Source organism: Mustela erminea, chromosome 9 (assembly GCF_009829155.1).
Source record: "Mustela erminea isolate mMusErm1 chromosome 9, mMusErm1.Pri, whole genome shotgun sequence".
Classification (NCBI taxonomy): Eukaryota; Metazoa; Chordata; class Mammalia; order Carnivora; family Mustelidae; genus Mustela; species Mustela erminea.
In genome coordinates this window covers 22,829,645-22,843,070 of record NC_045622.1, presented here as the reverse complement: position 1 = coordinate 22,843,070, position 13,426 = coordinate 22,829,645, and the positions used below count along the sequence as shown (strand labels likewise).

At 40.8% G+C, this 13,426-nt stretch overlaps 1 long non-coding RNA gene across 1 annotated transcript; it reads left to right on the top strand.

The window, feature by feature from the left end:
- Positions 1–1,014: 1,014 nt before the first annotated feature.
- LOC116600240 lies at positions 1,015–4,389 on the top strand. Its single transcript, XR_004289557.1, has 4 exons — positions 1,015–2,231; positions 3,314–3,365; positions 3,860–3,959; positions 4,204–4,389. It is a non-coding gene; the product is annotated as an uncharacterized LOC116600240 (long non-coding RNA).
- The last annotated feature ends 9,037 nt before the right edge of the window (positions 4,390–13,426 follow it).

Below are 13,426 nucleotides of genomic sequence, written 5' to 3'. Positions count from 1 at the left end.
CTCAAGCCCCCCACCCCCCTTTTTTAAGATTTTATTTGGGACCTGAGCCACCCTGGGTGGCGCAGTTAGTTAAGCAGCTGCTGAGGTCATGATCCCAGGGTCCCAGGATCGAGTCCAGCATCAGGCTTCTTGCTCAGTGGGGAGCCTGCTTCTCCCTCTGCCTGCTGCTCCCCCTGCTTGTGCTCTCTCTCTCTGCCAAATAAACAAAATCTTTTTAAAAAAATTAAAGATTTTACTTATTTATTTGAGAGAGAGAGACAGACAGACATAGAGCCCAAGCAGGGGGAGCAGCAGAGGCAGAGGGAGAAGCAGGTTCTCTGCTGAGCAGGGAGCTGGATGCAGGATTTGATCCCAGGACCCTGAGATCATGACCTGAACCTAAGGCAGATAATTAACTGCAAGGCGCCCAGATGCCCCATCCCTCAAGGCCCTTATGTTTTCTGCTCCCTCCATCTGGCATGGTCTCCCTTAAATGGCTTCATGAATCACAACCTTATCAACTTTTTGGTTCAAAAATTACCTTGTCTGTGACCACTCTATTTAAAATGGCCCTCCCAATACTTTCTTTTCCCATTCATTATCTTTTCTTTATCTTCCCATTCTTTATCTTTTTCCTACCTAGAACTTTTAACATTCCGAGTTATTATACATTTTGTGTATTATTTCACACTTCGGGCCTTCCCTACACAATTGATACTTAAAATCCATAAAGCAGAATCCGCTGCTGTATTTCCAGTGCACAGAAGTGGTACCTAGCACATAGCAAGCTCTCTCTAAGCATCTGCTATATTATTGGATAAATGAATGAACCAATCAATGAACCCACGTATCCACCTACAGGCCCAAGCGTTTTGCTTAGTCGTTGAAACCACGCTGTAACCCAAGATTCTCACCACTTGTGCAGAGAAGAGGGGATTCTTAGTGTGGGAGTACTATCACCAAACAAAGGGAGCTTGGAATCTCCCCTCTGTTCCGTTTTAGAACACACAGTCCCCTTTGGAGTACATTCTCTGCAAGCTGCCTGAGGTTGGGTTATGTGAGTCTTTTCTATGCAATCCAGAAAACATTTTCACTGTGTATTTTATAAACATGGTTTCTGGTTTGCATAGATTTGCATGTTTATCCCAAGGCCCCCAAATTCCAACTGCTTTATGTAAAATAAGTAAGATCAAGTGGGGCCATTGATGGCAAATATATATTCTAATCAAGACCTCCTGGAGTTGTAGCCTTTTTCCAGGGGTTAGAGGAATTCCTTCGACAGCTTCTCCTTCAAGCCCAGGGCACCATTACTCATTGCAGGAAGGGTCCTGGAATGGCCACGCCTTGACCTCACAGGTCATCACAAAGCTTTAATAACCACAGTGGCTCCTTCCACTTACTGAAACCACGTTCTCTCTGTTGTATGTATTCTTAAATTTTATGGATTCCAAAAAATAGGTATTTCTGTGACAAAAAGGCAGGTTATGAAAGGGAACGTGAAATACTGAATCCTAGTCTGAAAAGCCATACCCTCTCTTTCTGTACTCTGCTGTTGTTGGTCTTTTAACGGGTGGGGAAAAAGACCCTGAACAGTGGCAAGAAGACCTCAGGATTCTTAAAAGGAGATCTGCTCTGGAGTGGGCTTCTTAATAAGTCCCCTTCAAAACGAAATTTTCTTGAAATTATTTTCCTAGCATTCTGGAATTATACTCTACTAGTCAATGGTTCACCCACCAAAAGGGACTCAGTATGCCCTATGCTATATTCCATCTGTTTCACTGCCTCCTAAAGGAATGCCTGACAAGAAATTAGGTATCCTTGTGCTGCTGATGGGTTCCTCCTTTCTGGAGAGGTGGTGATATCGTGATTTTTAAAAAGCAGCTGCTCATCTGAATTACTACCTTCTTTCAACAAAAACAAAGTTGGTTTTCTAATGAACTACAACCTCATTTATCGGAATCAGAACTTCTGAATCACCCCAGTGATGTGACCCTTTAAAAACTTCAGGAGGTTTGCAAAGTATTTCAGCTTCAAGGCTCCCAGAAATGCCTGGACATGAGCCAGAGATGAAGCAGACGCTTCTGAGCACAGTTGGTTTAACGAAGGAGTGAATGTACAACATTCAAACTAGGACCAACTGCCGTGGGTGTTTATTTGAGACTTCTTCCAGAATCACACCCACAGATCTCGCCTGCCTAATCAGAATGACATAAGTCACAGGCTGTTGCTGCCTTGTTTGTGATTGAAATCAGGTGAGGAGAAGGTCGAAAGGGGTCTTGGTTCCTATCTAGGGTTCTGCTCCATGGCCACTGGCCTGCCAGAACGTTCTAAAGTTGCTCAGCAAGATGAATTAGCAGACCCCTGTGCCTGTTCTCCCCCTTCTCTTGTGGGAAGGTACAGTTCTGTGTCCTCTGGGTCACTATTGGGAAGAAATGGCCTCCGGCAATGTACTATCCTCTTCTAGAGGATTTCCCTTTCATATCATGCCCTGTGTCCTTGATTATTCTGCCCCCTCTGCCTGCATCCTGGGAAACATTCATCCCTCAGGGCTCAGCCCAAACCCTCTCTTCTTTATTAAGCCTTCCCTGCTTCCCTTCAAAAGAAAGGTGGGTGTCTCTTTTCCTATACTTCTACTATAATTCATACATACAGACCTCCAAGATAGAAACAGAATTCTTTTATTTTCCTTCTTATGTCCATCTCTCTTCCTAAATGGTAAGCTTCTTAAGAGAGTTATGCTTTCTAAGATTTGATTTCCTTCCTAGTGTTCACAGAAGTGACAGAGTACACACACTCACAAAAACTTCATTAAATGAATGAATGAATGAATGAATAGTTCTTCAGGTCTCCTGGAACTCAGGAATAATTATTGTTTTGTTAGTGTCTAACTTTCCTTTATCCCTCCTGGGAACAAGAAATGATTGATATGCATATCAAATTAGAATGAGTATGGGTACTAACATTTAAGACCATGGCAGAAAGGCATCTCGGTCAGGGGTAGAGACTCTCTTGGAAGAAGCACGCCTTCTGGTCTTCAAAACTAGAAGCCATTTTCCTTGGCTCCAGGAATGAGTAAGACTAAAGTCGTAGAGCTCTGTGGATCTTCAGTCCCTAGCCAGTCTCACTTCTCCTTATGTCACCTGTAAATGAGTAACAGAATCAACAGATGGCTGAGGTCTATATTTGTAGACTACAATTATAGGGCAAAAAAAGAGAGAGAGAGAGAGAGAGAGAGAGAGAGAGAGAAAACACACACACACACACACACACACACACACACAAAACCTTGTAAACGGTTCCTAAACTTAGAGAAAAATTCTTTGCCTGCTTATAGATAACACCTTGAGAGAGGACTGAGGTCACTGGCGGTCAGCACTGGAGAGCAGGTGAGATAATTTTCTCAAGAAGTAAAGTGAGCGATGTTTCATCTGTGATTCCCTAACATGGCTTAGCAATATTTGAGGGACTGTAATCGGTCAGTGATCAAGGGAAGTCAAAAGAGACCATGTTTGTGATAACATGAACAATAATAATTGAAATTACCACTTTCCAACCACATAGGGCTGTGCCAGGAAGTGTGCTGAATATGCAGGTCATACCAGTCCCATGAAGATTCTGTATATGATGCCATGTTATCATTAAGCATTTTGCCAATAAAGCATGGTTATGCTTTAGAATTCATTTCAGAGTGTCAGAAGTACTCCCTCTGAATAACTTTTTAAAAAATTGTAAACTACTATTCTTACTCTCTTGGGCAATACATATTTGCTTAGTCCAATAGGGGCTATTTCTATAAGGCAAGATGTGAGTAAATCATTCCTAAATTTAAAAAGCCATTTCAGTTTATAAACATCACATTCTTTTCCTCATTCTCTGGCAGATCATATTTTATTGATTAGGAACAACTGATTTGTCATAGGGAAGACTTAATAATGCCACAGATGATACCAATGAGGAAGGAGCTCATACTGTATCTTCAGGTATTACCTTTAAAACAATCCCAAATGAGAAGTAAGAGAATTTTCTTTGGTTTTCTTAAAAACTTCTTTCTGATCTCTGGGAACTGAAGTGAATGCAGAAGAGCCATTAAGAGAACTGGATTTTCAGCTCATTGAAACCACAGCTTTATAAAGACAAGATAGGTCTCTTATAAATCCTTAATTTTCCACTGAACAAGTACAGTTGAAATTAGTCGACTTCTAAAACTTTACATTTATTTTTCAGAGGGAATGGAGCCAAGCCACTGAGAAATCCGCCATGTTGAATTAGGCTATGTCACATCCAAGAGGTTGTGGAAAAGCCAAAACACATTTTGCTGAACAAACACCATCATAAGTTATTATAGTGTACAGATTTCTTTTAGGTTGTATGGCACTTAAAAGGCTAATGTATGACTGGGAGCAATGCAAAAGAAAAATTCATTATAAGTTGTTAAAAATGGATATAATTCTAAATCAATTCCCATTACCTAAAATGTAGATATTGCACATGTCTTGGAGAATTTTATTATAAATTCATGTTAACCCTGTGAGTAATGGTGGTTAGTCCGTATCTCCTTCCTTAATAAAAAGGAACAGAAGACTGAATCCAGTACATTCTTATTAAATGAAATGTTTAAAAGAAGTCATCTTGTTTCTCATGGTGTGTCCTGATTATGTCAAGTCAAATTAGTTAAGTATATAAATTTCAGTAAACAAAAGTGACAGATAAATGAAATTCATGGGGACACTCCCATGAAACCGTCCATGGACGCCATACTAGGTGGCAATTTCACACACCACCATCTGGGTATCCAAAAGGAGAAGAAGTCAGTCTTCAAATGGTGTGATGTCAATGCCAACATTGCACTTTTCTCTCTGCCATGTGTTTGATTATTTTCATGTAAAGATCTTCCACTTGCTCTATGAAGATACACGGAAGGATGAGAGAGTTCTAAAATCTTCCATTTGTCTTTTTTTGTGTGAATCAGGCTTTTCTCGTCCTATCCTTTTTGTGTAAAACTAAAACTGCTTCAAGAAATGCATTAATACTATTTCTACTATAAGAAAATGAATATTCTCAGATTTTGATCTGTGGATTGCCTTTCCTCCACTTAAAAGCACCTATCAAAACTGTTAGACAACTGTCAACTGTGTTGAAGCCTAACGCAGAGCTTCTAGAAGCTTTTCCTGTACTAAATACTGTGTTAAGCATTAGAAGTAAAACTATGAACAGCATTGAGGTAACTGTGACCTAAATAATTTTCTGTCTAGTGAAAAAGAAAGGTGTCTATACATACAATTAAAATACAGCATGATAAATTTCATGTTAAGGGGATTCAAAGTGCTATGGGAACACAAAAGGAGGTTCTTAAATTGCTTTAGGGAATCAGTGGAGGTCCCCAGGGAAGGAACTGATAATTAAGAATTGAACGATAATAAGAATCTACCTGGGTATAGGGGTAAGATGTGGCTTGTGTCCTTCAGGGGAAGCAGGCTGAGTAAAAGCATGGAGGCAAGAGGCTATGTAATACTAAACAAACAAGCAAATAAAAATACTTTAAAAATGCAACAAAGCAAAATATAACTGTAGCATTGGCAAGAATTGGCCCTGAAGACTGTGAGGAAAGGATCAAAGTGAGGCGAGGAAAGGCCTTGTAAGCAAGGTCAAGAGTGCATATTTTATCTGAAACAAAGTGAGCCACACTCCACATTTACATCTTAGGAACACTACTCTGGCTGCAGGGTGAAGAATGGATTTTGGGGGAGCAAACCAGAGGCAGGAAGACAGTTTACAAAGGGTGGATGTAGCCATAACAGAAGAATAGCTCAAATTTATTGAGAGCTTATTATGTATCAGACACTATTTTTTTAAAAAGATTTTTTAATTTATTTATTTGACAGATGGAGATCACAAGTAGGCAGAGAAGCAGGCAGAGAGAGAGGAAGAAGCAGGCTCCCAGCTGAGCAAAAAGCCCGATGTGGGGCTCGATCCTAGGACTCTGGGATCATGACCTGAGCGGAAGGCAGAAGCTTTAACCCACTGAGACACCCAGGTGCCCCCAGACACTATTTTAACATGGATGTTAACTCTTTGTATTCAAATCATCACCCCGGAAGTTATATTGCTATTACTCCTATTTTATGGATGAGGTTAAGACACAGAAAGACTGAGTAATTTGCCAAAGTTTATGTGGGTAGTAAAGTCTAATTTGGATAAAATAGAGTTTTAACCCAGACAATCTTAGCACAGAGCCCACATTCTTAATGGTCACTACCCTCCAGTACTTGGAACATAAAAATGAAAGCAGAAGACAAATCCTAAGGAGTCAGACACGTGCCAGTTCCAGGTCAGAGCCAAGTGTTTGATGGTCAAGGCTGAACTGAGCATTTAGAATCAGGTAAGCAATTTCTACCGGAAAAGCTTCTCATGCTAAGGAGGTCGAGGGAGGGGTACAGGTCAAAAGGAGAGCTCATTACATGGATCAGTAGAGAAGGTCAGAACAGATCAAGCAGAGAGTGGAAATTCGAAACAGAGCGCAAAACAAAAAGTGGGGTAAACCAGGGAGTCAAGAGATAAAGGAAATGTGCAGGAACCAAGATTTCTCAGGAACCAAAGGAAGAGAGCCAAGACGTGAGAGAACAGATGTGGAGTAACAAATCCTGACAGAGCAGGCTACATGAGACAGGTTTTTGCCTCAGGCCTGGAGCTTTTTTATAGTTCTTGTGGAGTTCCCAACCTGAGTCTTTGTGACTTCTAGGTCTTGCCCTGCTGTGGTGGAGGGAAGGGAATAACTAACTGGGGACACGTGATTGAATTGATGTCTGCCGGTAGATGGGGAGCAGCAATTAGTGGGAGATTCTTCCTGAGAAGACCATAAAGGACACGTTATAAATAGCTGTTATTAATAGATTAGTGGATTCTCTAGATTGTAGACATTTAATAAAGATGTGTTATATGAATAATTGAATGAAGAAGTAGAGTCCCTATTTCTTACATTATGAGTGGCTAAAATAAGAGGAGGTCTATATATCTAAATTATCTTCCCTCATATTGAAAGATAATTGGCATCCTTTTCAATAAGGCATTATATTAAAGACAAATCCCAGATTCCCAAGCTCTTTATAAATATTATGAAATTTTAAAATAATAGTTTTCTATATTTGGAGTTATTTGAAGGAAAGAGCATGGGTATTAGACCAAGAAAGATCTAACTTCTGGGAGCCTGTTCTAACACTGACCAGCCTCAGTTCCATCATCTGGAAACTGGGATGGAAATACTTCTGTCCCAAGAAATAAATCCTTAAATTTTCAGTCAATCAGTTGTTTTACTTAAGTGTCAAGACAATTAGTTTAGTGGGAAAGTATAGTCTTTTCATTGAAAGATACTCAAACAATTTCATATATCCTTGTGCAAAAAGAAAGGCTTAGACTGTCACCTCACACCATACACAAGAGTTAACTCAACATAATTACAAGCTGAAATGTAGAAACTAAAACAGTTATTTATTTATTTATTTTAGAAAGAGAGAGGAAGCACTCTCAAGCAGTGGGGAAAAGAGGGAAAAGGACGGGCAGACTCTGAGCTGAGCACAGAGCTTGACGCAGGGCTTGATCTCATGACCGGGAGATGATGACATGAGCTGAAATCAAGGATGGGATGCTTAACCAACTGAGCCACCCAAGAACCCTGAAAACAGTTTTTGTAAGAGACTATAACACATGTTCAACACCTGGTCTTAGACAAAGATTCTCTAGATCAGACATCCAACAAAGGAAAAAAATGTGATAAATTGAGTCTCATCAAAATTAAAAACTTTTGCATTTTGAAAGACACTGCTAAAAAATTTAAAAGACAAGCAACAGATTGGGGGAAAGATATTTACAAAACACAAACCTGATAAAGTACTAGCATAGAATTTATAAGAATATTTCCAACTCAATTATTAAAAGACGAACAACACAATAAAAAATAGGTCATGAATATGAATGATATTGTCACAAAGAGGACACAAATGGACAATAAGTACATGGAAAGATGCTCAGCATATTATTCATTAGGGAAATGCAAATTAAAACCACAACAAAATATCATATTTCACCCACTGGAGTGGCTAAAATAAATACAACAGACAGCAACAAATGTTGAGAATGATTAGAGAAATGGGAACCATCAAACAATGTTGTTGGGAATGCAACGTGTTGCAGCCATTTTAGAAAAGTTTGGAAATTTATCAAATGGTTAAACATAAAAATACCATATGACTTAGCAATTCCACTCCTGGGTGTTTGTTAAAAGAACTGGAAACACAGGTCCATACAAAGACCAGCATGTGGGTGTTCATAGATGCTCATAGCAGCGTTATTAATAGTCCAGTAATGGAAATAACCTAAAGGTTCACCAGCTGGTGAATGGATAGTCAAAATGTGGTATATTCTACAGAGAACACTACTCAGCCATGAAAAGGAAGGAAGTGCAGACACATGCTATGACAAGGATGAACCTTGAACTTTACACCAACTGAAAGAAGCCAGACACAGGGCGCCATGTACTGTGTGTGTGCTTTATAGAAACTGTCACCAAAAAGTAAATGGATGTGTGGAGTGAAGGACCACCCTGACCTAGGTATGTGCGGTGGGTTGTATGGGATGGGTGTCTTTATGATAATTACCTGTGACCAACAAAGAATAACCAGACCCTAAGAAGGAAGTCAACCATTGAAGGTGTTATCACTAGAGATGTTTAAAGAACTTAAGTTCCCTGGTTAGCTTTCTAGAAATGACTAACCCTAAAAGCCCTTGATGGCAACCCTGTTGGAACCCCTCTCCCTCTTGAGAGCTTTTTCTGTATCTTCACTTAATAAACTTCTGTCACTTCACACATACACACACACACACACACACACACACACACACACAGGCAGACTGAAAGACATGGAAGGTAGTATAGTGGTTGCCAGGGGCTAGGGCATGTGAGTAGATTATTAGCCTTACCTATAAATGGGCCAAAAGATTTTTATTGTGGGAATAAACTGTGGGAATCTAAAATCAATGTATTGTGATAATTGCACTCCCCAGTAAAACTGGTAAAAATGATTGCATTTTACAAAGGAAATGGGTAAGTCTCATGACATGTAAAAGCTACTTTAAGAAATTGTTTTTAAAATGCCAATTGTGGGGCGCCTGGGTGGCTCAGTGGGTTAAAGCCTCTGCCTTCGGCTCAGGTCATGGTCCCAGGGTCCTGGGATTGAGCCCTGCATCGGGCTCTCTGCTCGGCAGGGAGCCTGCTTCCTCCTCTCTCTCTCTCTGCCTGCCTCTCTGCCTACTTGTGATCTCTGTCTGTAAAATAAATAAATAAAATCTTAAAAAAAAAAAAAAAGATAAAACGCCAATTTTAAGAAGTGAGTTCATTGCTCAGGAAATGTCCATTTCTTTACTATGTCTTTCACCTCTCCGTATTTCCCTAGGAGCACCAAGTGAGACCACCAGGGCTCCTCTTTTTCACCCTCACTTCATAGAAGATTTTTTTTCCCATTAAAGAACAAAACACAGTAGGGACATCTGGGTGGCTCAGTGAGTTAAGCCTCTGCCTTTGGCTTCGGTCATGATCTCAGGGTCCTGAGATCAAGCCCCGCATCGGGCTCTCTGCTCAGCACGGAGCCTGCTTCCCCCCCGCCACCTGCCTGCCTCTGCCTACTTGTGATCTCTGTCAATCATATAAATAAGTAAAATCTTTAAAAAACACACACACACACACACACAAAAAAAAAAACCCAGACACACAGTAAAACAACAACCCTCCCCCAATTATCCCTCCCCCACAAAATAAAGACAAATCCAAGTGATCAGTCGGTTCCTACCCTTAGAAAACTGTTTTCACTATAGTCAAGATACAGGGCTCTGCATAAGCAAGTCTGGGTAACCACTCGGCTGCGTGAACAGCCTGTCTTCCCCCCTTCCCTCTCGGGACTCACGACAGCACAGATGCTATGCACAGGGCCCAGCTGGTGGAGTCCAATGTCGCTGGCTTTGCTGAGTGCCTGGGAGAGGACGCTGGCCTCAGCATGTTAGCAATCCCTATTTGCTGGCTCTAATAGATACATTTTGCCTCCAGCAAAAAGTCTGCGAATAGTTAATAAGAATAATGAGCAGTAGCAGAGAATTAATGGCCTCTTTATTATGAGAGATGGAGCCCAATGTTCAGTGTTCTTGAATAGGAAAATTGTTTTATAGGCAAAATTAACTGGAGAGACCTTATTTAGCCAATTTTGAGGTAATGGGTTTTGGCTTCTAAATGTCAGTAAATGCAGAAAAGAAGATTCCAGGTAAGGGCTGAGCCACTCGCACGGTATTTCCTCAGCTACAAAAAGGAAGGTAAGGCTTGTCTCCTCAGCAGCAGATGGGAAAGTGACTGCTTGCATTTTTAGCAAAAGGAAAACAAGGAGAGCAGCCTCTCTTGGCGCACGTGAGCTTTACCTTGATTCACCTTGCGGCTTGCAGCGATGCCAAAACCATCAGGACACCCAAGTTGTCGTCGTCCATGCTCAGAGCATACTCACTTGGGTGAGAGGCCTGTACCTACCTCGCTGTTACCAGGACTCAGGTTTGGCATATGTCCCGAGAATGTTGGGCCAGATACCAGCTGGCCAGGTGGTCCTAGGTGATCAGATCTGGGATTCCTTGTTGATAGTCACTCTGGAGCCCTTGGTTTTGAGGGATGTCATCAACAGGAATTCAATAGTCCTATTGACAGGTGTATTGGGTTACACTATTAGACTGCTTCCTAATAGCCTTTTGCCGGTCATATATTTATTTTTTAAAAAGATTGATTTCTTTATTTTAGAGAGAGAGAGAGAATGGGGGAGGGGCAGATGGAAAGAGAGAGGGAGAGAACCCCAAGCAGACTCCCAGTTAAGTGTAGAATCTGACACAGGGCTCAATCCCACAACCCCAAGGTCATGACCTGAGCCCAAACCAAGAGTCAGATGCTCAACCGAGTGAGTGCCTATCCAGGCACCCCTACTGAAGTTGTTTTTAAAAAACAAACAAAATGAAAGAACAACAAAACACAATGACAAAAATTTAGAGCAAAAATTGTTGAAAGGCTAGTAGCCAATTTCAGAGTACTAGAGTCACACTGCTAAATGTGATTGGCATCATTATACAGAGGCATCAGCAACAGAAAAGGGTGCATGACAGACCATCCTCACTGAAATTTGTCATTATTCAGGCACATTCATGACCATATTACAGGTCAAGTCTTGTTGAAGAACTAGGGCAAGTTTTAACAACTGCACTCACTTTAAAACCTTCTTTTTTTTAAATTTGTATCATCAACTTCCTTTTTTGACCTCTTCCAAAATAACATGATAATGTGTCGGGCAATGTGCTGAGTTTGCCAGGAAAGAAAAGATGGCCTCACAACCTTCCTGAGGTCTCACAGCACATCAGGGGTAAACAAGCAGTCCGCTGGGAGCTTCTTGGGAGAATATGCCAGATGCCTTCAGAATGGTTAAAAGGTAAGGACCTCAGGTGAAGGGAATATCTCAATTCATAAAATGGGTTCACAAAGGCTTCACAGTGGAGGTACTCAGACATGCTTGAAAAAAAAATAAAAATTAAAGGCATGAAAGAAAGGAATTTTCAGGGACTCTTTCAGAGGAAGAAAGCAACACAAGCAAGCCCAAGAGACTGGAAAGCCAGAGGGGTGTCAAGACCAGTCAGAATTCCAGCTGAACTGGCATGCGATAGGGAGGTGTAGAGGACAACCAAGGTGAAGCACTGTAGAGAGCCTGTGGTGGTTGATGGGGGAATTGATCATAATAATACTTGGGTTAAAGACCTTAGCCTAGAGTGCCATGAAGAGCTTTGGGGTGGTTTGGTCCTTATGGTGGCTGTGTACAGACTGAATTCGAACAGGGAAGTTGAAAGGCAGAGAGTTTAGTTAGGGAGTTACTGGTTCCACAAGGCTCCTGCTGGTGGCTGAACTGAAGGTATTTCAGAATGAGCCTGGAACTGAGATTAGTTTGGAAGCCACTGTGCTGAGCCAAGGAGAAAAAATAATAATTGGGATTTGACTTATGTTGGTCATGGTAGAAAAAAAAAAAAAAAACGTGAATGAATAATTTTGGACGTAGGATATGCTTCAAACTAATGAAGGAAAGAATGTCAATGCTTTTCACAAAAATGGATCTGTAGCACAGATGAGGTACCTTTCTTCACTTCGTGTTCATCTGCTTTCTTCATATCCTTGCTGAAATGTCTCTCACCTTCTAGTTTATTCTTTTCTGAAGAAAAATTGATAACAAGCTTCTAGCCTCAAATCCTGTTCTTCTTGCCAAAGACTAGAAAATGCAATACAAAGGAAGATTCTTTGGAACAAGTATTAGACAAACTTGCCTATAATCTGTGAGACAAAGTTTGTTAGCATTCTCAGTCCTTTATCACATGACCTGACACCCAGTAAAGTTTCAATAAACGTTTTCTGAATGAGTAAATAGGTCGATGGATGGGTGGTTGGATGGTTGGATGGATGGAGACATGGTTTCTTTATGCTTCAGTATGAATTAAGGTAAATTAATTCCAGCAGTTCTTTCTTCTTTAAAGACTTCCATAAAGAGTGAAATATCTCCTGTTTCCTCCTCCTCCTCCTCCTCCTCCTCCAGAGACCACCACTGCCACCACCACCATCACGATGAACTAATATTTGCTAAGAATTTGCTATGCTTGTGTCAGTGCAATTAGCAGATGAATTTAGCCCAGTGAACTATATTGTCCTCTGTTTCCACAGCTATCTTTCACATGTCAGAATTAAAACCCAGCCGGACAACTTCCCTGGACAAACTTCTCAGGGAAAATTTCAAGAAAGAAGAAAATGAATTGTCTTCAGCTCCCTCTAATGAAGCTTTCTTCCCCTAAGAAAACTTGGCAATTAACCACATTTACCTCACCCTCAAGATGACTCCCACTGCACCCCTTGAATGGCTTTCCATTGGGGGATGAGAATAATGGAACCAAGCAGCAAAGAATTCTGGGATACAAACAGCATGTTGGCATCAGGCCCCAGGGTTTTATAGAACCAAGTGGAAGATGCCACAGAGGTGACTGGCTTTGAAGAAAACTCACAGAGATAATCAATTTGATCACACAGGCAGACACTGAAGTATTTGTCAAAATGTCAGGATTATGGATAGTGCCAATATATTTGCTTTTCAATGCATTTGTCTTTTTAAAAGCCTGTATCTAATGTGACACCAGACACAGTTTTATTTTCATCCCCCCCCCACACACACACACACTGGTCCACTACACAGTCTTCAATTAAGAAATACAATATTTTGGTGTCCTTTGGGGGTGGGTTTTAAGGTTTTTATACACAGAGACTTCCTGCCATATACAGATAGAAGAGAAATTTATTTGTGCATCTGATGCTTATTTTAGGAGGGTTCGAGAAATATAGTAGTAGGTG